Source organism: Ambystoma mexicanum, chromosome 13 (genome assembly GCF_040938575.1).
Source record: "Ambystoma mexicanum isolate Mex_15411 chromosome 13, UKY_AmexF1_1, whole genome shotgun sequence".
In the NCBI taxonomy this organism is placed as follows: Eukaryota; Metazoa; Chordata; class Amphibia; order Caudata; family Ambystomatidae; genus Ambystoma; species Ambystoma mexicanum.
This window is the reverse complement of record NC_090938.1, coordinates 586,873,514-586,901,381: the sequence shown is the minus strand read 5'-3', so window position 1 is coordinate 586,901,381 and position 27,868 is coordinate 586,873,514. Positions and strand designations below refer to the sequence as shown.

Below are 27,868 nucleotides of genomic sequence, written 5' to 3'. Positions count from 1 at the left end.
AACAGCCAGTGGTGTCAGGCCAGCGGACTATGGGAGGATCTAGTTGTGGTCTCGCAGGCCTTAGTTCTCTCGCTACGGTGGTGGACAAAGGAAAACATGGAAAAAGGGAAACCCTTTGCCACACCCGCGGCGGAAGCCACTCTAACCACAGACGCATCCCTCACAGGATGGGGGGCGCACCTATCCCATCAGACTGCTCACGGAGTGTGGACTCCGAACGTAGCATCCAAACACATAAATCTACTGGAGCTACTAGTTGTGTTCAAGGCGCCAAGAGCCTTCCAGGAACACCTACAAGGCAAAACAGTAATGGTCCTTACAGACAGCACCACAGCCATGTACTACATCAACAAGCAAGGGGGCACCCACTCTCCAGGCCTGTCCAAGCTGGCCCAGAATATATGGAAGTGGGCTCTCAAACAGGACATGTTCCTACTATCACTACATGTACCCGGGGAACTCAATCTGCTAGCAGACAGTCTCAGCAGAGATTTCCCCCTGCCCAAAGAGTACGAATGGCGCCTGCACGAAGACATCGTCTTCGACGTCTTCACACAATGGGGATTCCCAGAAATAGACCTGTTCGCAACCCTGGAAAACTCACAATGCCTAAGTTACGCCTCCAGGTACCCCCAGAACCAATCCAAGGGGAACGGTCTGTCGATGCAATGGTCAGGGAAATTTGTTTATGCTTTTCCCCCGACTCCCCTTCTCAACAAAATGGTGCACAAGATGCACCAGGAACAAGTGACCATGATACTAGTGGCCCCAATGTGGGCACGACAACCATGGTTCGCTCACTTGATGGAGATGTCTCTATCCCCCCCAGTAAAACTCCCCTGCCCGTACAACATGCTGTCTCAGGACAAAGGCAGGACTCTGCATCCATGCCCCCAGAACATGAACTTAGCAGCTTGGCTCCTGAGATCATAGAGTTCGGACATCTACAACTCCCGCAAAGATGCATGGACATCCTCAAGGAAGCCCGGAAACCGAACACTCGCCACTGCTATTCTAGCAAGTGGAAAAGATTTGTCATCTGGTGCAGGAGCAAAAGCATCAACCCTATTGACTGCTCTCCCACACATGTGGTCCTATACCTGACCCACCTTTTGGATTCAGGTCTAGTGTTTAACTCCATTAAAGTCCACCTAGCTGCACTTTCTGCATACACCACTTCCCAACTCAAAGTGTCGTGGTGGAGGATCCCTGTTATAAAAGCCTTCATGGAGGGAGTAAAGAGAATACACCCCCCGATAGCTGACCCAGCTCCCGGATGGGACCTTAATGTGGTACTTACCAGACTCATGGGCTCTCCATTCGAACCCATGCACAAAGCATCTCTTAAACACCTCACGCTTAAGACTGCTTTTTTAATAGCTATCACCTCCATCAGGAGAGTAAGTGAACTTCAGGCTCTTTCTATTCTAGACCCCTTCGTTACAGTTCACAAAGATAAAGTGGTTCTACGCACTCACCCTAGGTTTGCTCCGAAATTTATTTCTAAATTCCACGTAAACCAATCTATAGAACTACCAACGTTCTTTCAAAATCCTTCCAATTTGGGAGAAAGGACTCTGCACACACTAGATGTACGCAGAGCGGTCATGTTCTACATGGAAAGAACCAGACCACTGAGGAAGACTAATCAGTTCTTCGTCTCGGTGGCAGCAGGAAGAGAAGGAGATGCAGTTTCAAAATCCACTATTTCTAGATGGATTGTTCAATGCATCACTCTCTGCTATACTCTTGCTAAGAGAGAACTGCCCTTTAGGCCAAGAGCACACTCTACTCGAGGCACGGGGGCATCCATAGCATTCATTGCAAATGTTCCCCTTGAGTCCATCTGCAAAGCGGCTACCTGGAGTTCTGTGCACACCTTTACAAAACACTACTGTCTAGATACACACTCTAGATCTGACTCCCAGGTGGGACAGGCAGTATTACGACACCTTTTCTCTACTGTTCCTTCTCATAACCCACCGCCAACTCCGGGTACTGCTCGCTAGTCTATGCACAGCATGTGATTCTAAGCAGATTAACAAACATCAGAAGAGAATGCATTACTTACCGTAAAAGCATTTCTGATGATTGTATCTGCTTAGATTCACATGCGCCCGCCCTTCCTCCCCGCTCGGATGGAAGGAACATAGACTTCCTTTATATATCTCTCTTTTCTGTACTCACTCACGTCTAGAAGGCTCCCTCAGGGCAGAAAAATACAAACAGAGGGACCTCGACGCGTGAGGGATTGTGGGTACAACGCACGTCACTATAGGGATAGTGTTTCAGACACGCCTTGTCGACGTCCCCTTTTCGACTACGAAAAACAAAATGCAATACTCCGCAGTGACCACTGGATGTCGGACCTATGCACAGCATGTGAATCTAAGCAGATACAATCATCAGAAATGCTTTTACGGTAAGTAATGCATTCTCATATATATATATATATATATATATATATATATATATATATATATATATATATATATATATATATATATATATATATATATATATATATATATATATATATATATATATATATTTCTGATGTTGGTTAATCTGCTTAGAATCACATGCTGTCAGTAACACAAATCTAAACGGAGGTACCTCGACGCGTGAGGGATTGTGGGTACACTGCACGTGACTATAGGGATAGTGTTAGACACGCCTATGTCGACGTCCCCTTTTCGACTATGAAAAACAAAATGCAATACTCCGCATTGACCACTGGATGTCGGACTATGCACAGCATGTGAATCTAAGCAGATACAACCATCAGAAATGCTTTTACGGTAAGTAATGCATTGTCATATGGGGTGTGGCTGTTTGGGAATAGATTAAAAAAAATTAAGGTAATGGGGCTTGGAGGGGAATCCCCCCTCCCCCCAGCTCCCAAAAATACAAATAAATGAAAATTCAATTAGTTTTTTCATTACAATATCGGCGGAAAAAACCCCTGCAAATTGTCATCCCGCGATGAAATGACATGTAACCATCCTGTGGAACTTTGCTATTATGCTACTTCGTAAGACTTTGGCTCCACTTTTTCGTATAGTTTGGGATTGGACTTTAAAAACAATTGGAATCTAGGAAATGTGGTTCTAGAACGTTCAGCTCTGCTGATCTGTGTATAACCAACCTTTTTCCTTCCCAAAGACTAACTTATGTGGTTTTGAGAACTAAATACAGTTACTGTATATTTGTGAAGTAAGGTGAGTGTGTAGCACTACTACTATTGAACTAATCACCTTTGAAAAGTAATACATGTATATTTTTAATATGACATTTAATGTGTGTTTCTTTGGACTATTGTACTTACTAGGTTCAATGTGCTTACCTAATGCTCACATCTTCCTCCTATGATAAGCCTGGCTGCTCTGCCATTCTACTGAGATCCTTTGGGTAGTACAGACTTATACGAAGAGTTGGGGACCTGCATGCAAAGGGATAGTTTTATGAAGTCTTACCACAAGTGGACTTTAGGAAAGCTCCCCTAACAGCTGGCCACTGCGTTTGCGATTTGGATTTTTTGCCGCTGGCCAAACTTCTTGAGCTGTCCTCAATCTCCCACCTAGAGCTCTGTGTCCGATGGTGTTCCTACAGTCTAGGGCCCCTCAACCTTTTGCTTTTTCTTCTCTATTTTGGTGGGTTTGGACTGCTGACCTATTTTTGGTGGCCATATCGGCTTCTCCCGAAGGCCTTCTACCATTGCAATCCTTTTTGCCTTACTTAAAGAATAAGGTCCCCTCTAAAGCATCCCTTTTTTACCCTAGGGCGATTATATGATCCTACATTGGTTTTAGTGAGAAGACTAGCAGCAGATGTAATTTAATTTTGGCTTCACAGAGGGTTCAAGCCCTTTTACAGTATTGGTAGCCCAATGTACTTGCCCATTTTGTATTTTAGGGCTCCATTTGTTCAGGAAAACCATGTGGTAGGACTAAAGTGGCCCTTCTGGGCACGTGGGCCTTTTGTGGGCCCACATTACAGTCTCCACATTGTTTCTAAGTGGTTTTGACAGGTCTAAATCCCCAGGCCTTGCCTCAGGAATGTCCTGTGTGGCTGGTCTGGGCTGAGTGACTGTCCTGATGGCCATTCAGAATGGTTGTATACAGGACTGCTTCTTCCCTAGCCTCCCCTCCCCAACTCCCCACACACTCAATCTCATCGATTGGTTAGCTGGCTTCTGTGTTCTATATGGGATATGGGTTCCCTATCCCACTGCGCTTTTTGCTGAATCTCAGAAGAGCAGGAATGTTGTCCTGATGGACAGGTTTCCGACTGTTTTGTGCACTTTTAGGCCCTCATATGCCAATACTGGCTGGATACAGTGTCTTGGGCACATCTCTGTTGCGGTTTTCTACTCCTGGAAGTCTAGGCTGGGCTTCCTGCGTCTTCACTGCAGTGAATGGCTTGGGTCTTCTGTGCAAGGGCTGTGTACTGGCTGTTTTTTGGCTGGGTCGCTGCGGTTGCCTAAGAAGGGTAGCGATAAACTACCCTGCCTCATCAGCTTCTTCTGCTGTGCTGGCTCGCTTCAGTCATCATCATGGGACGGTCTTCTGTGCTTGTGTCACCCTCTTTTTGTCAAACGAGCTGCGAGAATCCATCGCCTTAGATTCCTTTGTCTTCTCTGAGTCTTCTTCACTGTTTTAGCTGCTAGTTCGAGAGACTTAATCACAGAGGTCTGCATGTCCTTCTTTTCTGTGGTGGGGATTTTTGTTGGCCGAAGGTTCAAGGCCAAGTGAACCCGGGTCCTGTGAAATGCACCTGCAAGAGAAACCCTATACTTTATGGGTTGTGTCATGCTGCTGTGCTGTTTTCGCGGAAACTGCCACCAATGGTACTTACCACTGGGTCCTGGGATGTGTGATTATTTGAGATAATTACCCTCGGGGGGGGGGGGGGGATGGAGAGGGGGGGGTCCCGTTGCCTGCGGTCAAAATTGTTTGGAAGAGTCTCAACCACATTTCCTATTCACCAACATTGGGGGTCTTCCTGCATTGCTTTGTCTTTTCTGAGTCTTCTACTTTTTTGAACCAACCTCTGAATCTCTTGATTGCGGTCTTGTCAGGTCATCTCTGAAGTTGTTTGCTGTGGAATCTGCTCCGGGGGCATGAAACAGACTTACCTTCATTTTCCCCATAAAAGTGGATGGCCTACTGACCTCACTGATTACTGAGTAACTTCTACTTACCCTTAAACTATGACTTTGGGGGTACTTACCTGCCTCTCAGCATTTCTTCCTGCATGTACGAGGGGTTCAGGGAGTACTCCTACATCCCGTCCCCTTTCCTCCATACTTAGGAGACATCTCTCTGTCCTGTGGGACGGGACCAGAGCACTTTGTAAAAAGCATCCAAAAATGTTTCCAAAAATGTGTCCTTCCTCTCTTTCTTGCGCGGGGCCCGGCACGCGGCCGTAACCCCGCCCACCTTGGCTCCGCCCCATGCATCGCCCATCAGTCCTTTTCTCCGCTCGTTCGGGACTGGACGCACTTGCATCCTTGGAAGATTTTCTTCCCTTTTTTCCTCTCTGGCTCTCGCTAGCGATCGTGTACTACTCTCTCTATGTCGTTTAAACTAGACTTTCCAGATTGTTCGTGTCACCGTCGTTTCGCAAGGGCGGATCCCCATCCTCTTTGTTTAGAGTGCTTGGGTCCAGATCACCGTTGGGACTCCCTTTTGGTCCGGGCACTTCAACGTCGGTTGGCGTGGTGAGAGGGGGTGTTCCGACAAACTCCTCCTTCACATTTTCAGGCATTCATCGACAAGAAGAAGAAACGCCCGGTAAGTACTTTACTTTTCAGAGCACCCCGGTCGGGGGATACCTTTCCGGGTTCCTCTCGGGCCAGGGGTGTTGATCGCTCTGCCACCGGGTTCGCCCCGTGGTGCCCGTTGGGCCTAATAATTTTACCAGAGTTTTCTCCGAGGGTCTCCGTAAGGGGCCTGTGGATACCGGAGTACGCTTAGAGGCCCCTCCTGTGGGGGCTGTTTGTAGACCCAGTTCTACTGAGTCGTGGGGTACGCAGCTCACACTGAGGCCTCTGTCGGCTTCCCTCAAAAATAAGACCGGGGTGCGCCCCGAGGCCTTGGGTGGGCTTGCTTTTACTGAATGGATGTTCGAGGCCCACGCAGATAAGGCTGTTACCGGGCCTGGGTCCGAGGTCCCTCATCCAGACGCTAAAGCTACCAACAATTCTGAGAGGCCTGACAAGGCCTTGTCGGTGAAAGCTGTTTCTCACTGTTCCCGCTCTTGCGGTGACACCAGACCTGTTGAGGGGGCAAAGAAGCAAAGTTCTTCTTTTACCGGCAGTGCCGAGGTCCTTCCTTCGAAGGCTAATTTGGCAGTTGGTATGTCACAAAAACATTCCAGGCCTCACAGTACTGGTTCTGCCGAAGTTCCTTATGTTAAGGCTAAAGTTAAGACCCCTGATCCATCGACGGGGACCCCTGCCTCACTTTCTCATGTGCCGCAGTTCCCCTCAGATGAGGACAAAATGGCACCCGTTCCCGCCACGACCGCGGTGGCCATTTTAGGTGCTACCCCTACAACTACGCCATCAGCCTCAGGTGTCCCTTGTGCGCATCCTTATCGGCCAGTTTACGATTGGAACACCCGGATGCCTCTTCCGCACAATGTTTCGTTGCCTGCGGGGTCGGCACCTTTGATTTATGTGGATACATTGGTGGAGGGGGCTGTGTGGCACCCTTCCCCGTTACGTCCCTGGATTTGTCCACCTCGTGAGAGGTCTCCAAGTTCCGAGGCAGTCCCCGGAGGAGGCTTTTTTCGGTACATTTCAAACATTAATGCGTACCGACCCCATGAGGGAATATTTCAAAGGGCTTTTCAGGAAGATATGTCCACCTGCGCCTCCGGCTCCACTCGTTCCTCCGGTGATTCCGCCGGCGCCTCCCTTGCCTACGGTGCCTTCCCAACTCTTCCGCCTTTGCCTCCATTGTCCCCTGTGGACAAGGCAGCGCCTGACACGGCTCTGCAGGATCCTGACCTGTCGGATGACGCCCAAGGCGATCAGGACAACGAGGACCTTCCCCGCTCTATCAGAGATTTTCATGACCGGGTACTGGACATGATGAGTTTCTTAGATGTTCCAGTGCCCGAGGCACCCGCTCCGCAGGAGGGCGTGCTTTCTGGGGCGTTCACCCTGTCTCCCTTGTAGCGTACCGGCCTGTTCTTGCAGAAGGACTTTCTGGTCGAGGTCCGCAGAGTCTGGGAAAAGCCACACTCTGGACTTTTTTTCAATAAGAAAATTGACGCGAGATACAGGCTGCATTCTTCGGAAGAGGTGGCCCTGTCGTCTTGCCCGCCCCCTTCCTCCACAGTGGTGGCTTCAGCCACTTTGCAGTCCAGGCCTGCAGCATCCTCTTCCACGACGGCTACTCAGGTTCTGGGAAAGGAGGACAAGCCCCTCGACTCCCTCGGGAGGAAAATCTTCGCTAACAGCCTTGCAGCTCAGGCAGGCCCACGCCGAATTGATATTCTCCAGCATGGGGTCTGGCATGGATTCACATGCTCATGAATGTTCCCCGTCGTCAGGCTGGGAATCCTCGGTAAAGAAAAATCAGTATCAGTATCAGTTTCGTTTCTGATCTGTCTTTCGTAGTAGTAACCAATCACTGATCTCTGTGTCATACTGACCACAGCCAATGACTGCCCTCTCCCTAAGCCCCGCCTCTGGCAGCCATCTTCAGATTTTTACCGCAGGTTCAAGTGTTGGGAGTTCTCGTGCTTAGTTCTCGAGCTTTTGCTGCGTTTTCGCGCTTTTTCAGGTGAATTTTCACATTTTTTCGGTTAATCGAGCCTCAAGCTCCACCGTTTCTACTCCCGTTAACGGGTACCTGTTGCAGGATTTTCCTACGCACCTCAAGAGTGAAGATTTCGTCGAATCAACCTTTTGGAGGATTCCAGAAGATTTGCGGCCTACTTCGAGATGGCCCAGGACGCGAGTTAGTCACCCGGACCCAAACTGTTTCGCAGCTGCCCTGGATGCGGGCTACAGAATGTGTTTAAGGAGGACGAGCATTCGCGATGCCTCTACTGTCTTCATGGGGACAAGACTCATGTAGTGAAGGACTGCCAGTTCTGCAAGAACTTGTCAGAGCGGACCATGAGGGACCGTAGATCCCGTCTCGCCAGCTGGTCGGAGAAGGGCTCTACGGGTGAGAAGAAGAAAGAGTCTGAGCAGGCTTCTAAGTCCTGTGCGGGTGCCCCGGCGACGGGGGCCCAACACCAGGCCAAGCACCGCAAGTCCGCTGGCTCCGGGAGCGCCGAAAGGTCGGGCTCTTCGGTCGGCAGGCAGGGCGCACCTTCCCCGGCACTGTCAACCACGAGCCAGCGCTCTGGTTCGGGGAAGAGGAAGTCCGAGACCCCGGGTAAGCTTCGGGAGAAGCCCCGTCCGATCTCGGGAGAGGGGGAGCGAGGCGTCGCCCCTCCCCCTAAGGAGAAGGCCCGGGATGCACCTAAGGTGGTGAAGGCCGCTACCCAGCAGGCAAAGGCCTCTATCGAGGCGATCGCGGCGACTCTGGCCAAGCCGGCAGAGACCCCGCCAGCGGAGACTGCCTCCGGGACTAGAGTTTCCCTGCCGCCAAGGAGGGAATCCTCTTTTCAGCCCATCGTCATGGCCACCATGATGGAAGAAGCGAGGGGGGGCACGGTAGCCTCCTCGAGCTCGGAGTCAGCCTCGGAGGAGGAACTGACCGAGGCTGTGAGGAATCTCGAAGTCCAATTCGAGAAGGTTCAATCCCGTAAGGAAGATCCTCGGGAGATAACCGAGGAAGACGACGATGGTGAGGAAGAGCAGCCTTCCCTTCCGGCGCAGCCGGAACCTAGGCCTCAGGATAGCTCGGCAGCCATTTTGTCTGCGATCCAGTCCTTATTCTCTGAGATAAGGACGAGATTACCACGGCCCAGGCCGGAGGACCCGCAACCTGGCCCGTCGGGAAGTCCTCAGAACAAACGACGGAGGACCCAACCCTCTCCTCCACTCGCCCCATAAGGCCTACAGTTCCCTCCTCATCCTCCCAGGAGTTGAGAGATGAAGGTGCGGTAGGCTTGACAACGGGTTCTGAGGGCGACGACGACAGAACGGGTCTCCCGTCGCACGGGCCTCTCCGCCCGACGAGATTGGCTCATTCCACGCCATGATCGCCAGGGCGTCCGAATTGTTCCAGCTCTGCCCGGAGGAGCAGAAAAAGGAAGGTTTCCTCTATCAGCGCCGGGAGGCCAAGAGGAAGACTGTCATCGCGGTGCCTCTAATCGATGACATCTGGGAGGAGGGCCTGTCGGTGCTCAAGAACACCTCCACAGCACCAGCCAAACGGGACCGGTACGAGAAGAAGTACCGGGTCCCCGAGACCGCTCCCCTGTGCCTCTGGGCCCAGCCAACGCCAGACTCGGTCGTCTCGGTGGCGGCGAAGAAGAAAGCGGCGGGGTCAGGAGCCTCAACGTCGAATTCCCCTCCGGACGGCGAGGGTAGGAAGTTGGACGCCATGGGGCGACGGGTCATTTCGTCGGCGGCGACGACGATCAAAGCGGCCAACGCCCTGGCGATCGTGGCCCGTAATGACCGGGAGCTCTGGTTTAAGCTGGCCCCCATATTGGACTTCCTACCGGACGACAAGAGGTCCGAGGCCCTGGAAATACTTCAAGAAGGCGAGGTGGCGTCGGACCACGCCATAACGGTGGCAACTGATATTGCCGATACCGGGTTCCGCCAGCTGGGCAACGGAGTTTGCCTACGACGACGGGGTTAGCTCCGGGCGACCGACTTCCGTCAGGACGTCCAGACCAGGGTGTTGGACATGCCGTTCTACGGCAGCAACTTGTTCGGGAAGGCGGTGGAGGAATCCCTCCAAGCCATAAAGACGGACACGGAGACGGCCCGCGCCCTAGGAGCCCTTCAACGACGGCCCTTTCGGAGCTCCGGAGGCAGACAGGGGGCCTCCAAGGGATCCAGTGGTGGCTCGTCCTACCGCCAGGCGGCACGCTCCTCGTCTCAGGAGGCCTACAGGGGTCACGGCAAGCAGGGAGCGCCTCGCCGCCGTCGGCAAGGCGGCCAGGGCGGCAAGGCGGCCAGGGCGGCAAGGCCACCACCTCCAACCAGGACTGAACCGGCCGTGGCCTCGGGATCCCACCGAAGCACCCCGGTGGGAGGCCGGCTGACGAATTTCGTCGGCGTGTGGAAGTTCATCTCCACCGACCGTTGGGTGCTGGATACCCTGGCAAGAGGACACTCTATCGAATTCCTGAAGAAGTGCCCTCACGTTCCACCTGTGGCCAGGAAGGAAAATCACGTCCCGCAACTGCTGTTGGAAGTACGGGTGATGCTCAGAAAAGGTGCCATCGAGCTCGTCCCGAAGAGGCTCCGGGGCTCCGGGGTGTACTCGAGGTACTTCCTCGTCAGGAAAAAGACTGGTGGCTGGCTCCCCATCCTGGACCTTCGTTGTTTGAACAAATCATCCTGAACTTGGATGGTCACCCTCCAGCACGTGCTGGGACAGCTGGAGGAAGGCGACTTTCTATCGTTGTTGGACCTGGAGGATGCATACTTCCACGTTCCCATCCTCAAAAGTCACCGAAAGTTCCTCAGGTTCGCCGTCCAGGGACGCCACTACCAATTCAGAGCACTGCCGTTCGGATTGAAGTCGGCCCCCAGGGTCTTTACCAAGTGCCTAGCACCTGTGGCGGCGCGGCTGCGCCTGCAGGGGATTCACGTCTACCCCTACCTGGACGACTGGCTCATCCGCTCAAGGACGAGGGAACTCGCAGTCGAACACACTGCGAGGACCGTCCAGCTACTCACAGACCTGGGATTCGCCATAAATTACCCAAAGTCCCACCTGGTGCTGTCGCAGGTGGCCCTGTTTCTGGGAGCGAAGCTCGATACAGTGAGGCGCCTGGCGGCACCGTCGGAAGAACGGACGAAGACCCTTCTGGGCAAAGTGCAGCGCCCGCTAGCCACGGACGTGGCCAGGGTGAGGTCCATCAAGTCCCTCCTGGGGATGATGTCCTCTTGCATCTACCTGGTGCGCCTCTGCAGACTACGGATGCGCCCTCTTCAAGAATTTCTCGACGCCCGTTGGATGCAGGCGACGGGCACCTTCGAAGACAGGGTCCCCCTCAACAATGTGTTCCGGCGGGCGATTCAGTGGTGGGGCGTTCGAGCGCACCTCACGGCGGGCAAGGACTTTCAGACACCGGCGTACCAGGAGACTGTGACGACGGACGCCTCCCTGGAAGGTTGGGGCGCCCACACCGGAGATCTCCACGCAAGAGGCCTCTGGCTCCCGGAGGAGAAGCTCCTGCACATCAACATCCTGGAACTCCGAGCCGTGTTCTGGGCTCTCAAATCGTTCCTCCCGTCGCTCAAGGGCATGGTGGTGCGGATCTTCACGGACAACACCACGACAATGTTTTACATACGGAAGCAGGGAGGCACCAGATCCCCAGCCCTATCCAAGGAGGCACAGGATCTGTGGCACTGGGCGGTCGCCCAGGGGATGTTCCTGGTTCCCTTCCACCTGGCAGGAGAAAGAAACACCATCGTCGACTCGCTCAGCAGGGAGCTGCGCGCATGTCACAAGTGGGAACTGCGCCACGATCAGGTGGATCAACTCTTCCGACGATGGGGCAAACCCCAAATCGACCTGTTTGCAACAGCGACGAACTCGAAGTGCCAGAGGTTCGCCAGCAGGTTTCCCCAGCCGAGAAGCATGGGCGATGCGTTCTCGTTTCCCTGGGACGGCCTATACCTGTATGCGTTCCCTCCGTTGCCGTTGCTGCTTCGACTCATCAACCAGCTCAAGAGGTCCTGGTGCAGGATGATCCTCGTCGCACTGGCGTGGCCGAGGCAGATCTGGTTCCCGGACCTTCTGGACTTGTCAACGTCCCCTCCCATCAAGCTGTCGGCGGACGCGGATCTTCTCTCCAGAGAAGGAGGCGCCATCTTCCACCACGACCCAGCGTTGCTGAACCTGCAGGCTTGGCTCCTGCAGCGCTAGAGTTCGGAGGGTACGATATACCGGCCGACTGCAGAGAGGTTCTTGCAAAGGCCAGGGCACCCTCGACTCTCAAATGCTAGGGTCACAAGTGGAAGAGGTTCTCTATCTGGTGCCGAGCACAGAAGATCAACCCCCTACGGATTACGGCCCCGCAAGTGCTGCCGTACCTGCTATCGCTGGCAAAGGCTAGGCTAGCCCATGCCTCCATTAAGATTCATCTGGCGGTGATCTCCAGATATACCAGAACCACAGGACGGACGTCCCTGTGGTCCCATCGACTGGTAAAAGAGTTTATGAAAGGACTGTTCCGGTCGTTCCCGCCGGTGAAGGCCCCGGCCCCGGCATGGGAACTTAACGTGGTGCTGACCAGGCTCATGGGGCCCCCATTCGAGCCGATGCACTCCGCACCGATGAAGTTTGTGTCGTGGAAGACTGCATTCCTGGTGGCCATTACCTCCGCACGACGAGTGGGAGAGATCCAGGCCCTATCCTGCAAAGCACCGTACTTGACTTTCCATGCTTCGAGGGTGGTGCTTAGGACGCACCCCTCCTTTATGCCCAAGGTGCCGTCGGACTTCCATCTTAACGAGCCCCTGGTGTTATCTGTTTTCTTCCCATCTCCTTCGTCGCCGGCCGAGAGGACTTTGCACTTGCTGGAAGTGGCTAGAGCGCTAAAGTTCTACGTGGACCGCACAAAGAGTTTTCGGAGGACATCACAGCTATTCGTGAACCTTGGACCTGTGAATCAAGGGAAGGCTCTCTCGAAGTCTTCTATTTCCAGATGGCTCTCCGGCTGCATCATGCACTGCCACCGGTTGGCTAACCGACCGCTGCCAGGCCGTCCAAGAGCCCATTCGACCAGAGCGATCGCTGCTACTACGGCGTTCCTATCTGGTGTGCCCCTGCTGGACATCTGCAGGGCTGCTACGTGGAGGTCGACGCACACCTTCACGAGATTCTACTGCGTCGATCGGGATTCCAGGGAGGAGTCCAGGGTCGGCCAGGCAGTGCTGCGCAACCTGTTCGCTTAAGGTGAGCCTGGTGAGGAGGAAGAGATGCTTAATGTTGAGTTTTTTGTATTGCTTAATGTTGAGCCGTTTGCCACTTCCCGTGGTTGTGAATGTGTGTACTGCTATGTATTCTTATATTCATGAGCATGTGAATCCATGCCAGACCCCATACTGGAAAAGGAACAAGTTACTTACCTGTAACTGTTGTTCTTCCGCATGGGTCTGGCATGGATTCACATGCGAACCCTCCCGCCTACCCCTCTGCGGCTCTTCACTTGGTCATACTGCCACTTCACGTGCTACCAAATCTGAAGATGGCTGCCAGAGGCGGGGCTTAGGGAGAGGGCAGTCATTGGCTGTGGTCAGTATGACGCAGAGATCAGTGATTGGTTACTACTACGAAAGACAGATCAGAAACGAAACTGATACTGATTTTTCTTTACCGAGGATTCCCAGCCTGACGACGGGGAATATTCATGAGCATGTGAATCCATGCCAGACCCATGCTGGAGAACAACAGTTACAGGTAAGTAACTTGTTCCTTAGCAGGCGCTAACATGCGGATGTGGAAAGGTCTGTCGGAGTTTGAGGAGTTTATCCCGGTCGATAAGCTGGAAGGCTTTAAAGGAGGCCTATCCGACGCCAGGTTCTTGGCCCAGGATCTCCTGGAGGCTGCGGCTCATCACGTAGACACCTCGGCTCGGGGCCTTATGCTGGGGGTTGATACCTCATGGCAGGCGTGTTTGCATGCAACTAAGTTCTCAAAAGAAGTGCAGGACAAGGTGTTGGACCTTCCGTTCGATGGGAAGGAGCTCTTTCATTCTACAACAGATGTAGAGCTCACCAAGACGAAGGATAGCACTCAGACAGCTAAGCCCTTGTCTGTCCTGGTTAAGACTCTTTTCAAAACCCAGAGACCATTGTCGCAAAGTCGACCTTCCTCTGGCTTTAGGGGCTTCCTCGACTGAAAAACTCGCAGAGTGGATACCCCTGCGGGAAAAACAACCGCCGTAGGCAACAACGGTTGCGGTTTTTCTCTCGCTCCTCAGCCTTCTCCTCAGGTTCAGGTGGCACCGCCACCGATAAACCTGCAAAATGAGGGTTTTCCGCGCTCGCACGTGACCCTGGTGGGAGGACACATTGCGTCTCATTGGGAGGCGTGGCACACCATCACAGAAGACAGATGAGTCTTGTCAGTCGCTCGGGCGGGCTTCGCTTACCTCTACCCCCCTACCCCACCCCTCAACCCTCCTTTTGAGCTGTCGAGCTCGCACTCCCTCAAAGCCGAGGTTCAGAAATTTCTGGACCTCAGGGCTGTGGAACCACTTCCCCATGGGGAGCGAGGGGAGGGCTTCTACTCCCGGCTGTTTGCGGTGCCCAAACCCAACCAGGCTGGCCTGCGCACCATCCTAGACCTTTCCCAGTTCAATCTTTTCCTATCCCAAGAGAAATTCAAGATGATCACGCCCAGCCAGATACGCTCCTCCTTGCAGATGGGCGATTGGCTCAGTGTGGTGGATCTTCAGGATGCGCGTACATGCATATCCTGATTTGGAACCCACACAGGAGATATCTCTGCTTCTCTTTGGGAGAGGAGCACTTCCAGTTTCGAGTGCTTCCTTTTGGCCTCAGTTCGGCACCGCGTGTCTTCACAAAGATGATGTTGGTGATTGCGGCCCGTCTTCGTCTCCAGGGTATCCATGTGTATCCATATTTGGACAACTGTCTCTTACGCAGCCCCTGTCCGCTGGCAGCAGCGGGCAATCTCCAGTCTCTCCTTCAGCTCCTGTTACATCTTGGGCTGTCGGTGAACTGGCGGAAATCTTCCATGACGGTCTCGCAGGACCTGATTTTCCTGAGTTTTCGCTGGAACACGATCGACTGCAGAGTGAACCTGAGCGGGGACAGAATGGCGGATCTGTTAGCCACGTGTCAGATGTTTGCGCAGTCGGAGAGCATGTCGCCCTGGTGGTTCCAGAGGCTTCTGGACTTCATGGCCTTGTGCGTGCTGGCTCTTCCTCTTGCTCGTCTCAAGATGAGACGGACCCAGATGGCTCTTCGGAGTTCCTGGCGTCAGGCTGTGGACCCGGATTCCAAGCTGATAATGATTCCGGATTCCATGAGCGTGGACCTGGATTGGTGGTCATCTCTCAGCAACCTGTCGGTGGGTGCGGGGTTTCAAGACCCAGCCCCTATGGTGACGATCACGACGGACTCCTCCCTCCTGGGGTGGGGTGCAACGTTAGATCTTCTTCAGGTATCGGACCTTTGGTCGCCTCAGGACAAGCTCCTGCACATAAATCATTTGGAGCTTCTGGCAATATTCCTAGCGCTCAGGGCATTCAGACCGATCATTGCCAACAAGGTGGTCCGCATACGCACAGACAATGTGCTGTCAATGTATTACATCAACAAGCAAGGGGGAACGAAGTCTCCTCCCCTCGTGGACCTGTCCATCCAGATTTGGGAGTGGGCCGTGATTCATGGTGTCTGGCTGCTTGCAGTGCACATCCCGGGCCAGCTGAATGTCACAGCGGATGCCCTCAGCCGGCGGACAGTGGTCAGCTACGAGTGGGAGTTGAAGGCAGAGGTCCTCTCATGGATTTTCTTGCGTTGAAGCACACCGGAGGTGGACTTCTTCGCTACGGTGGTAAAAAAGAAGCTTCCTCATTATGCCTCCAGAGGGGGGCTGGGAGCCTCCTCTCTGGGGGATGCTCTCTAGATTCCATGGCACAACATGAGAGCTTACGCCTTCCCACCTCTGCCTCTAGTCCATCGAGCAATTTGGATGCTGAAGAACTTGGTGAACTGTTCCCTTCTACTCATAGCCCTGTGGTGGCCTGTCGATGTGTCCGCCGATCAGGTTACCCGTGACCCCCGATCTTCTTCATCAGGGGGAACAGCAGATGTGGCACCCCGCCCCACAATCGCTCAGCTTGGCGGCATGGTGCCTGAGTTCAAGTCTTTAGAACATCTTAACTTGTCTGCGGATAACATACGTATTATCCAGGCAGCCTGGAAACCCTCGACTAGATCCCAATACAGAAGTAAATGGCTCAGGTTCTGTCATTGGTGTTTGGGAAAGCAGTTGGACCCAAGGGAGGCTGCGATTGACACGGTGCTGTCCTTCGTATCCTTCCTAGCAGAGTTTGGTGTTCACGTCTTGTCATGCAGAACGTAACTTTCAGCGGTCTCTGCTTATCTTTCTACGGACCAATGTTCTTACTCTCTGTGTAATCCAGTGGTTAAGAGGCATTCTGCAGGCTTGACACGCCTCTACACTCCAGTTCGTAGTCCGCACTCGCCGTGGGATCTAAATGTAGTCCTGACCGCGTTGTGCCATAAGCCTTTTGAACCCATGGCCATGGTGGACCTCAAGAACCTATCCTGGAAAGTGTCCTTTTTGGTCCCCGTTACGTCAGCAAGGCGGGCGAGTGAGCTCCAGGCCTTGTCGGTGGAGCATCCCTTCTTGGTCTTTCACAAGGATAAGGTAGTCCTACAGACGAATCCTGCTTTCCTGCCGAAGATGGTAACTGAATTCCATCTGAATCAATCGATCTCCCTGCCGGTCTTTTTTCCGAACCCTACCTCAGAGGCAGAAAGGGTTCTGCATTGTCTCGATGTCAGAAGGGCTCTTAAGTTCTATCTAGACAGAACTTAGGAGCCTAGGAGTTCTCAACTATTTGTGACTTTTGGTAACCCTCAGGATAAGCAGGCTTCTAAGGTGACTATTTCCCGGTGGATCGCCGCCTGCATTACGGAGTCTTTCACCGTCCAAGGGCTGAAACCTCCTAAGGGTATTCATGCACACCTGGTGCGGAGCAAGGCAGCCGCGGTTGCTTTTCAGAAATATGTCCCCTGGGAGTCCATCGCTAGGGCAGCTACTTGGGCCTCCCCATCTGCTTTTTGTAAGCATTATTGTCTTGACGTGAGCTCAAGAGCTGATGCTCAGTTTGGTCAGGCTGTGCTGAAGAACCTTTTTCAGTAAGGGGTATTTCCCTCCACCCGTAGTTCCTGTTAGGAGTGCTTGGGAATCTCCCATAAGTATGGAGGAAAGGGGACGGGACGTAGGAGTATAACCAGGTTACTCACCATAGTGACCACCTTACTCCTAGCCCATAGTCCCCTTTCCGCCATACGCCCGCCCGCCGTCCCCTCGAATAAGGTTCCTCTGTTATTGCTAATAGGTCTCTGACCTGGCGATAGAAAAGGACTGATGGGCGATGTGCGGGGTGGAGCCAAGGTGGGCGGGGTTACGGCCTCGTGCCGGGCCCCGCGCAAGAAAGAGGAAGGACACATTTTTTGATGCTTTTTACAAAGTGCTCCGGTCCCGTCCCACAGGACGGAGAGATGTCCCATAAGTAGGGAGGAAAGGGGACTATGGACTAGGAGTAAGGTGGTCACTACGGTGAATAACCTGGTTATTTTAGGCAAAAAAAAAACTTTTTCAGAGATTTGAAATGTATTTTTAAAGTTTAGCCCTGCACCTCTCTCATTGAGGATGCATATTTACAATATAGCCAATTTCTTTTGTGAAAGGATATTGGCAGAAATAGGTGGGTCAATGGAAATGATGAAAACTAACCAGAATAAATTGAATTGAAGAAAATACTTAAGAGAATGGATTGCAAAATTGTATTCACATATACTATCGCCGGAAAAAATCCCAGGAGAACTTGAATCATACCTTAAGAAATTCTCATGTAAGAAGGTGAAAATAAGTTTAATGAGATTCAGATTGAATGTCCTTTCCACAAATGAAATAAAATGCATACGGTTACACAATGAGATGAAAGGGGAACTTGTAGATTTTGTAACATTCTGGGGAGATGGAAACGTTAGCGCATCTTATGGTTGAATGCCCTGAACTTTTGTCTTCCAGAATAAGGTACTTTGGAGAATTTGTAAATAAGGACGGGGTATTGAGAGATCCTATGGCTCAGGATGTTACATGGTAATTCATTGTCACTGAGGTTAAGAGTCTTAGCATTTTTTTAAAACACTTGCAAAATAGATTTAAAAGGTAATGATTCTGTAGGAAGAAAATGTATACGTATGGGTTGTACAGGATCTTGTATGTTTTAGATGAGGAACGAAGAAGATTTAACGTGATTGGTGTCAAGGTTTAATGTAACTGTGTGTTGATTTTATGGAAAATTCTGTTGTAAACGTTTGTATAAACTGTAAACAAATTAATACATTTAAAAAAAAATATAGCCAATTTGTTTACTGTAACTTTGTTACCTGAAGTCTATTGTACTGGTTTCTAAAATGTGCGCTGATTATTATTTATTTTGGGGGGAGGCCTGTGACAGTATGTAAGAATTGTTTTTACTCTCTAGCACTATATTTAATTATGTGTTCATTTCTGTTATTAAAATGTTATGCCCTTTAAGCCAGAATTAATGCAGAATATCAGTGTTTGCCTCTTTATGGTGAAATGCCTGATTCCCTTATACTTCTCCCCTACCCTTGTATGTGTGTTGCATGCTTACCACCAGGCATAGTGCCTACAATATATAAGTAAAGTGTCTTGTGTCTTTAAAACTTTAAGAAGCTGTACTGTGTTGTGGCCAGGCTAGGGACTTTGTACTGTTTTATTAGACTGTCTTATTACATTTTTTGCCCCGGCACCCTGTGATAGTGGAACCACATTAAAGTATTTAGGTGAGGACAGTCCTCAAAGAAATTACGGTTTGTTTTTATATATACATTGTGAATATTTTCAATACTGTGTATTATGTGCCTAAGTACTTTAACTGAAAGAGAGCTATATGTGTAAATGAATGCATAATAATTCAGTACATCGTTGTGGTGTGTTTTGCTAGGGATAAGTGTGTGGACTAATTTGACCTTTGGGTCAGTCTGCTACCTCCAACTGAGAATTTAGCCTCGACTCTCTGTCCACAATTACTTACCTTTTAAGAGAGGTTTGGCATCCCTTTCTTGTCGGGTGTATTAGCCCCTTCGTAAGTTTATCGGCTGATCAGCCCTCACCAGAGGGCTGTACAAAAAATGCCTAAACAAACAAGCTGCGAACTCTGTGCTGGGGCAGTCTCTGTACCATTTTATCGCTGCTTCACGGTTTTCCTGCCTTGAGGGAAGTTGCAGCAGTACAGAAGGGTATGGGAACACCAATACCACGCCTCCATTCGTTTCGTCCACCTCAACGGTCTTCCTTCAGGGACCGGGTTCTGCTGCCCCCATCTTGCCCTTCGAGCCACCGGAATCTGCTTGATCAAGTTCATGCAGTTTAGCCATCTTACCATCCTGGATCCTTTCTTGGTTGGTGGGTCCTACTCCTGGCAAGGTTTGTTATTTTCCGCTCTCTGGGTCATTGTTGGTTCAGGGTTCAAACCCTAGGTGTTCTTATCTCGTAAACCACACCTGGAAAAGAATCTTTGTGCACATCAGGTTGTTTCGGATCACCTGAACTGACATTTCAGAACTTTAAGTGTGAGTAGCTACCTTAAGGTCCTGGGAAGGTGATTTATTCGTCATACTAATCGTTAGGGTTCCCCAAGGCCCATGGAAGAGAGTTTTCACAGGCAGGCCTGAACTTTGGGCTGCTCTTGCATTGCTGCATCGTCTCCTGCTGTTTCTCGGAACACGTGTAGGGGAGAACTGGTATTTTCCTGGCTTTTTGCTATAAACAAGGTCTGATTCTAGACTTTGTCCCTTTGTTTCGAATGGGGCCTTTCTTCAGCCTCTCAAACTCCTACAAATAACCTTGTAGGGTATTTACCGGAACAGTTGCATTTGACTAGGTTCCTGGAGTTTGCCAACACTGGTATTTTTAGCAACTATCACAGAAGCGTTTTAAATCTTTGTGTTACGCTCCTGCATCTGGATTTCCATTGTGTAATTTCTTGCTACTTCCATTTCCTTCTTTGAACTACAAGATGCTCCTCTGGGCCTGTGTAGCTTAAGCCTGATGGTAGCCCTCGTGGCAGTATTGGACATTATGTAGCACTGTTTGCTATTCATATGAACTTTATAACTGTGTTTGTATTTGAAGTATGTATATTACTTGTGTACTAAAGTGTAGGAGGAAACATGTGACTGATTTCTATGTGGTATCTTGGCTCCTGAATATGTTGCTATTAATGTATTTTTATATTTCCTAGGGCCCCCTTGTTAGGAAAGTTTTTCTGAAGTCCAACTAAGGGCTTAGTAAAACTATTCAACTGAGACAGTACAAGTCTCCACTCTTAGTAAAAGGCTGTACCACCTGAGTATATGGTAGTGTAGACCGAGAAGCTAGGCTTATTTTAGGAGGGAGAGAGGCCTGTAGGAAGGTACAAAGAACTTGTAGTTAACCAAGAGTTCAACAGAAACACTGACAACTGGAAGTATTGTACAAAATTAAGGTTTTTTATAAATACAAGTTAGGCAAAGATAAATCTTGGGGTAAGTACTTGGTCATAGAATTATAAACACAATATTAAAACATACCACAATGTGTTAAAGTAAAGAGACCAAAGCATAAACTCTTTAGAAAACTAACACTATTTCTAGGCAAGTCAGACCTCATCAAATACATTTAGTATAGGACACACCTATTCACAGGGAGTAAAACCATACATTACTTTTTGATCACTTTCACTAATTCAAGGGTAGTAGACCCTAGCAGTTGTGCAGTGACACCCCGTTAAGGAATCACTTGGTAAACCAACCTGCAAGTATACTTTTCTGAATAGTGAAACACTCCTTCAATGAACAGTAGAAACCTATGACCACATTCAGGATAAGTTATAGTAGACGAGTAAGTCCTTTTCGTGTAACATACTATTACAGTTGCTTTTCTGGTCAGTGGGATACAGACTAAGGTAAGCAATAACTCTGCACTAATTTATGATTGCACCAGGCAGACTAAGGTCAGCTACACCTACAGAATTCTTTTTTATAAAAATGGCACAGCTATTCTAGGCAGGTAATGTTGTAATATACTATTAGTTACTTTTCTGGTCAGTGGGACACAGGCTAAGGTAAGCAATACCTTTCGAACTTTATTTTAGGATGGCACAAGGCAGACCAAGGTAAGTAAAAACCATATACTTTTTAAAGGAGCTGTCGGCAACTTCAAGGTAAGTATAACCCAAAGACTGCAAAACCCAATGTTAAACTTTATGAATGGCTCAATGTTATTCAAGATAGATAAAACCCAAGGCAGACTTAGTTTAGACAGGCTATACAGCAGGTCAGGGGAAGCAAGACTCAGTTGGTGAACCTACACACTAGTATTCTGGAAGAAATAGTTAAGTGAAGCCAACAGCATTCCTTTTGGGAAGAGGTGCAACCAATTCACAGGTGAGTAAAATAACCTTACATATATACTTTTCAGAATGACACAACACACATTCAAGTTAAATAATAACTTTTGTAACTGCTCACTCTGAGTTAGTTACCAACCAACTCATTTACAAGTTAAGTACACTTTTCTAGGAAACTGGCCCAATCCTTAGAATGTCTTTCCCTTATTCTTGAAGCATGACTGTTCTCCGTGACAGAAGGGTGTTCACTGGGTCTCTAGTATCCAACAGATAGTTCAGGGAGTCATAGAAGTAGCAAAAGTTTCTAAGGAAGACTGTTCAAACAGTAGAGTATTACACTTTAGAGATGTCAAAAGGGTCCAGGGACTTCTGAGAAGACACCCTAGGAGGATTCCAGCAGTGGGCCTGGGTGAACTGGATGAGAAGACTCCCAATCACAAACACTCCAAAGCTACATAGGAATCACAAAGGCTTAGGGTAGGTAAATACCCAAGCCTGTACAGTACCTCGGCACAGAAGAAGTTATGTTGGGGAGAATTCTCATTTCTGTGCTAATTCCCTTCACACTTCGAGACCCCCAGCTCTTTTGCGGTACTCGGGACTTTTTAATTTTTACCCAGGAGTGAGACCAACCTTTTTCTCAAACTCATGTTTCTACCTGATTTGGATTTTGGGTTTTCACTGTTTTTGGAGTCTGACAAACTACATAGGCATCTGCATTTTGTATGGTGACACAGCACCTTCAATGTCACTGAGAAATCGTTTAGATTTCTCTTAAGGTTTAAATACCTTTTCTTATGTGAACTACAGTTCCCAAGAATAGTAAAGTAAAATTGACTGTACTTACCTTTTCTCTTTGTAGGTCCAGCACACACCATCTTATGTGGATTGCTAGGGGGTTACCTAGTAGCCCCTTAACCTACCTTCTCATGTTACATTTTTATGTTACCCTGACTACTTTAAATGGCTGGTGCAGTGGTTTAATTTTTCCTACCATTGTGCTTTTCGACCGCAGGCTGAACCCTCAGCTGCAGTACAGCACCCATGGGTGACCATGTTGTCAAAATGGCCCCGGTTTTCTTTTGTTTGCCATTTTCTGTTTGTGAGGTCTTTCTTGGGTTTTACTCTGTGCGTTGCGACAGGTTTCAGCCCTTTGTCCTTTGGCGGGCTTAAACCCTGAAGCCTGCCTCTGGCTCCAGTGTGTCTGGATGGACAGGATGTGAGGGAGGTGCCCGAAACTCTCCTGTCCTTTGTCTCTAGGAATGCCTGAATGCAACTAGTCCTGATTGGCTGGCTGGCTGTTTGTGCATGAAGGGAAGAAACCTGCTTAAAAGGTGAGGGTTTTGGGACTAAAGGCAGAGTCGACCACTGGGAGAAACGCCCGACGAAGAACCGTGAACTAAGCTTGCAGCAACCTCATGGACCTTTTGAATTTGGCCGGTGAAGCCCTGCTGCTGTTCTGCACTCCTTTTTCACCTAGACAGTGAAGCTCCGGACAGAACAACTTCTCCCCTTGGGTTAGTGGGACCAACAAACCCCGGGACGAACTCCACTGGACCATCATCCCGACTTGCTGTGCTTCTCCATTGCTTCGGAAGCCCAATGCCAGGGGTCAAGTGCCCATAGAAGAGAGCAACGTCTGCCGCAGAACAAATCCGGCTAGAAGCTCTGGGAGTCTCCTAAGGGCTCTCCAGAATCAGGACCTGCCAATCCAGAGTCCCCTCACCAGAGTGCAGGACTGAGGGAGCGAAGAGAGTCCAACCGTTATCCAAGATCTGCAACAGTGCTGTTTGCTAAGCACCGAAACCGTAAAGTGAAGCTGAACCGAAAAGAGTCCATAGCTGCTGACGACCTCCTGTTAGGCAAAGTTTGCATGCAGTACCCTCTGGGACCACTACACACAACTATGACTACAGATGTAAGCAAAACCAACCATTTGGTATAAGTCTGTACCACACAGTTTTTGGTAGCGTGTTGAGCATCCAGGCTTATCTCAAGAGGGAATGTGAGCTGTAATGTTACACAGAGGTCTCCAATCACAAGTATTCAAATGGACTCTTATACTCCAGGTTTCTTGGTAAAACACTTAATTTATTACAGTCAGTTATAAAGCATTCACTAAAAGGAGGCAATCTATATCGCACAAAAATATACTTCCGTACTTTACACTATCAGTTTGAGGCATTTAAACTTCTTTTGAAGTAGGAGCAAAAAGGCATAGGTTAATGAAGAGTACCAGCATTCTAAAACAGTGCAAATAGGTTGAGTTCACCAGAGGAGTCAATTCACTGCAATCGGTAGGCCAAAGTCAATGGGCTAGAGTCTTGTATAGGATAAAACGGTTCTGGTTGTTAAACGGAAAGGCCTTTGCCAAAGTTCTCAGAAGTAGTTCATAAAAGAGAGATACGTTTGTTGGGTCACAAGCTGACTAGGCCTGCAAGTTGCCAAGGTTTCAAGCACTTTCGCAGTGAGAGGCAAGTTCTCTCGGTTGGGTTTTCACAATACCTTATAATGAAGAAAAAGATGCAGCGGAAGACTTCTGTTCCTGGCAGTTCCTGCATATCTCGCTGTTCCTGAGCCTCAGTCGTGGGGACAAGAGGGAGGGCGTGGGGGACTCCTGCACTGCACGGGGACTGGTCACAAAGCTGGCAAATGGCAAATCTTCAATTCCGGTAGCTGTAGTCAAGCACACAAACTGGTGTCCTTCTCCCTGGTTATTTGTTTTCCTGCAGCACTCTGAGGAAAATGCAACCAGCTCTGAGAATGGTGTCCAGGTGGCTTACCAGTTGATTGGTCCCACTAACTCAAAGGGAGAAGTCGTCCTGGTGGGGGCTTCTCGGTCGATATGAATTTGGCGATTTGGACCTGCAGTAGGGCTTCACCAGGCAAACCAACGGTCCAGGAGTTGCAGCAGCCATCCTCTTCAAGCTCATCTTCGGTTCTTTCGTTCCATTGGTCGACTCTGCCTTCCAAGCCAAGAGACTTGCCTTTTATCCAGTTTCCTCCCATTCATTCTGGCCTAGCTGCCACTCGCCCAACAGGGTGGCTGTCCTTGCCGGACAGTCAGCCAGCCAATCACGCCAGAGTGCATTTGGGTCTCCTAGGAGACTAAGCACAGGGAGTTTTCAGGCACCTCCCTCACTTTTTGCCCACCCCAGACACTCGGGCGCCAGAGGCGGTCTTCAGTCCTTAAGCCCGCCAAAGGCGTAGGAACAAAGGGACCAAACCTAGTTTGGCACGCAGAGACAAACTCTAGAAGGACCTTTCCAGAAAGAAATGGCAAAAAAAGAAGACCGGGACCCATTTAAACAAAGGAGGCTCAGACGCCATCTTGAAAAATATGGCTCTTGCGATTTTACGCTACCGGTGTTCGCGGTCGGGAAAAATCATGGTAGTTCCTTGTAAAACCACTGCCACCAGTCATTTCGAGAGGAAAGGGAAGCAGTTTACTGCTACATGAGTTTCTAGACACAGGGGTTACACGTAACCCCTCCAGCAGTCTATTGTAAGATAGGGTGTGCTGGGTCTAGGAATTTGAAGACTAGTAAACATTTCACTTTACTTTCTTGGGGAAACGGTAGTTTATCCCAGAAAAGGTATTTAAACCATGGGACAGCCTAAAAGGCTTCCCTGTGTCAATGCACTCAGGGTGCTGTGTGACACACATGAACAGATGATGCCTCTGGAGTTGTCTAAAACTCCATAATCAAATAGCACAAGAGTAGAACGCACATCAATATACATGAGAGAGTGGGGAAAAAAGGCTCACACTCTCTCCAGGTAAATAAATCAATTCCTCGAAATCCAGCAAAGTTGCTGGGGGTCTCTAAGGTGAAGGAATTGGCACATTTATGAGAATTCTCCCTAACACCTCCCAAGTACCGCCGCAGGAGCCCTCCAGACGTCCTACCTCTTGTCCCCATGACTGAGGCTCAGGAACAAGGGTCTGCACCGCGGTAGCAAGACAGAATCCAGCTGGACCACTCTTCTTCAAATCAGAGGTACTGTTTAGGCTTGGGGTACTTGCCTTATTGCCTTTTAGCCGCGCTCTTTTCAGTTGGGAATTGCATTGGCTTACCTTTTAGAGTTGATTCCAACTCACTTTTCACATGCTTAACAGCTTGTGACCCTACAAGTGCTATTTCTAAAGACTCTAACTTTGTGCAAGACTTTTATCAAAGAAGTGCATCAGATCCATAGACTGTGTCCCAAATGACTTTGGCTGTCCTGGCTCCCTGAAGACTTAGTCCATTGACTTTGATACTGTTTGTCCCTCATAGGTGGTAGCTTGTTATATACATTTATTGCAGGGAAAGTATCTAGATTTCGTTGTAAGATTTAGTTGTCCTCACATATACTGAGAAACTGTCTAACCTTTTTCCTTCCCTAACATTTCCGTTCTTCAACCTCATAATCTGCAAAATATACTAGTGAGATATATAAATGCCATTACTGTCCTTGTGATTGAAGTCACCTCAGGGTGTAGGAATTGTGTAAGAAGCATATCCAAAGATTATCCACTAACTTGTTTTGATTCTGTAAAGTAATTTTAAAGTATATTTATATTGTTGGAACCATTTACCTTTTTAAAGAATGCTTATTTAAAAATGTATGATAAATAACTTTTTATAACTGAAACCTTGCGTGTAAGTGTTACTTGGCTAATTGTATTTACGGATTTCATTTGACCAGCTCTACAGCTAACATTTACCCCTCTTGAGATAGGCCTGGCTGCTCAGTCACACTACCAACTTGTGTAGTACAGACCTATACCAAAAGGTGGGTAACCGAATACAAAGCAGATAAGTGTTGTGTAGTCTCAGTGTGACTGCATCAATTCTTACCTAACAAGTTGTAACAGCGCAGACTTCAGGATCTGCAGTCAAAAACCTGGTCGATGGATTCCTTTGTCATGAAGACAGAAGACAGGACTTTGGAAGGCATTTTGCATCAAGGATCAACGGGGGAAGGCTCCAGGCAAGAGTTTCTTCACGGCTGGCCGTGCCTGTGTGGTTTTGGCACCTTTTTCAGGAGCCAGAAGAAAACAGAATTTTGCTGAATGAATTTGCATCGCTAATCTCTCTGCCCTCTGCAACTAATCCAGAATAGGACTGCAAGACTTGTCCTTGGCCTCAAGCTCATGGACCATATCTTTCCAGCCCTGAAATCTCATCCCTGGCTCCTGGTGGCTGCAAGTTCAAGAGACTCTGTATCGCCCACAAGTCTTTTTGGGGCCTCGGCCCGCACAACATCCAACTCTCTCTTCCTGAATACCTTCCCTCTCGTGCCCTTTGCTCAGCTACCTCAAACCTTTTGATGGTCAGATGCTTCTCCAGGCAGAAAATGGGGGTTAAATCTCTCTCCTCTACAGGTGCCTCCCTACCCCTCTCAAACTTGAGCCGGACCATCTGTAGTTCAGGAAGCAGCTCAAGACCTTCCTTTTCTCCTCTGCTTTCTCTCTCCCTTCCCTGCTGATTTACCTGTCTGCTGCACCGACTGGTTGCTGGGCTACCCTCAGAATATCACTGGGTACTAGGCTCCTCCATGACCAGTCCCCCCGGCACTGCCTCCGGGCCTACCGAGCGCTTGGGGACTGCAACCCTACCGTCCCCTGCCACCTTGCACTTACCCAGAGCTGCGCTGCCCTAGCTGCACTTCCCTTTTCCCCCCTCCCTCTGGCACTCTCCCATACCCCCCCTCCCTCTGGCACTCTCCCATACCCCCCCTCCCTCTGGCACTCTCCCATACCCCCCCTCCCTCTGGCACTCTCCCATACCCCCCCTCCCTCTGGCACTCTCCCATACCCCCCTCCCTCTGGCACTCTCCCATCCCCCCTCCCTCTGGCACTCTCCCTTTTCCCCCTTCCTCGCACAATCTGAATGACACCAGGCCTAGTAAGATTGTTTGTCTAGTCTTCCCTCCCTTGTCTTGTCGCGCCTCGAAACACTTGTTTGCAGGCACGTTAAAAATAACATATCAATCTGGTCCAGCACTCTGGTGAGGGGACTTCAAGGACTGGAATCACGTCTCTGGAGGTCCAGCAGGAAGCCAGCAAAGTTTCAGCTCGATTCGGAAGACCGTGCACCGCACAATGGCTCAAGGTCCCAGGGTATTGGGGTATTGCAGCCCCACAAGTTCGCAGCATAATGTGGGATGTCTCGAAATGCAGGTCTTCAGTCCAGTTGATCTCAGCAGGCTATGGGTCAGGGTCCTGTTTTCATAGTCCCCAGGTTGCTTGTAAGGATGGGTTCTGGCATGGCAGGCTCTCCGGTGGCTGGAAATCATCTCAGCCGCAGTTTCTTAATCTTACTCTTCGAATTCAGGTCTGGTGATCGACCAGCACTTCAGCTTCCAGGATCTGACGTTTATGCAGGAACCCAGCCAACCAAACAGACGTGCAACTTGCAGACCTTTCAGGGCAGCCCGCCTCCCAGTTTGAACTGGATTCTCGCAGGCAGCCTGGAAGACAAAGGGCTGCAGAGTTTTGGACTCCTCCCTCGCTTCCTGCACTCTGGAGCCTGGGCGGGCTAGACCGAGGTCTCCCGCAAAAGATAAAAAA

The 27,868-nt window shown here is 49.9% G+C and overlaps 1 protein-coding gene across 1 annotated transcript in view; it reads left to right on the top strand.

Annotated features, from left to right (window-relative positions):
* The window catches only part of DHX8 (DEAH-box helicase 8), a 429,571-nt gene that overhangs the window by 336,079 nt on the left and 65,624 nt on the right, over positions 1–27,868 (top strand). The window lies entirely within an intron of this gene.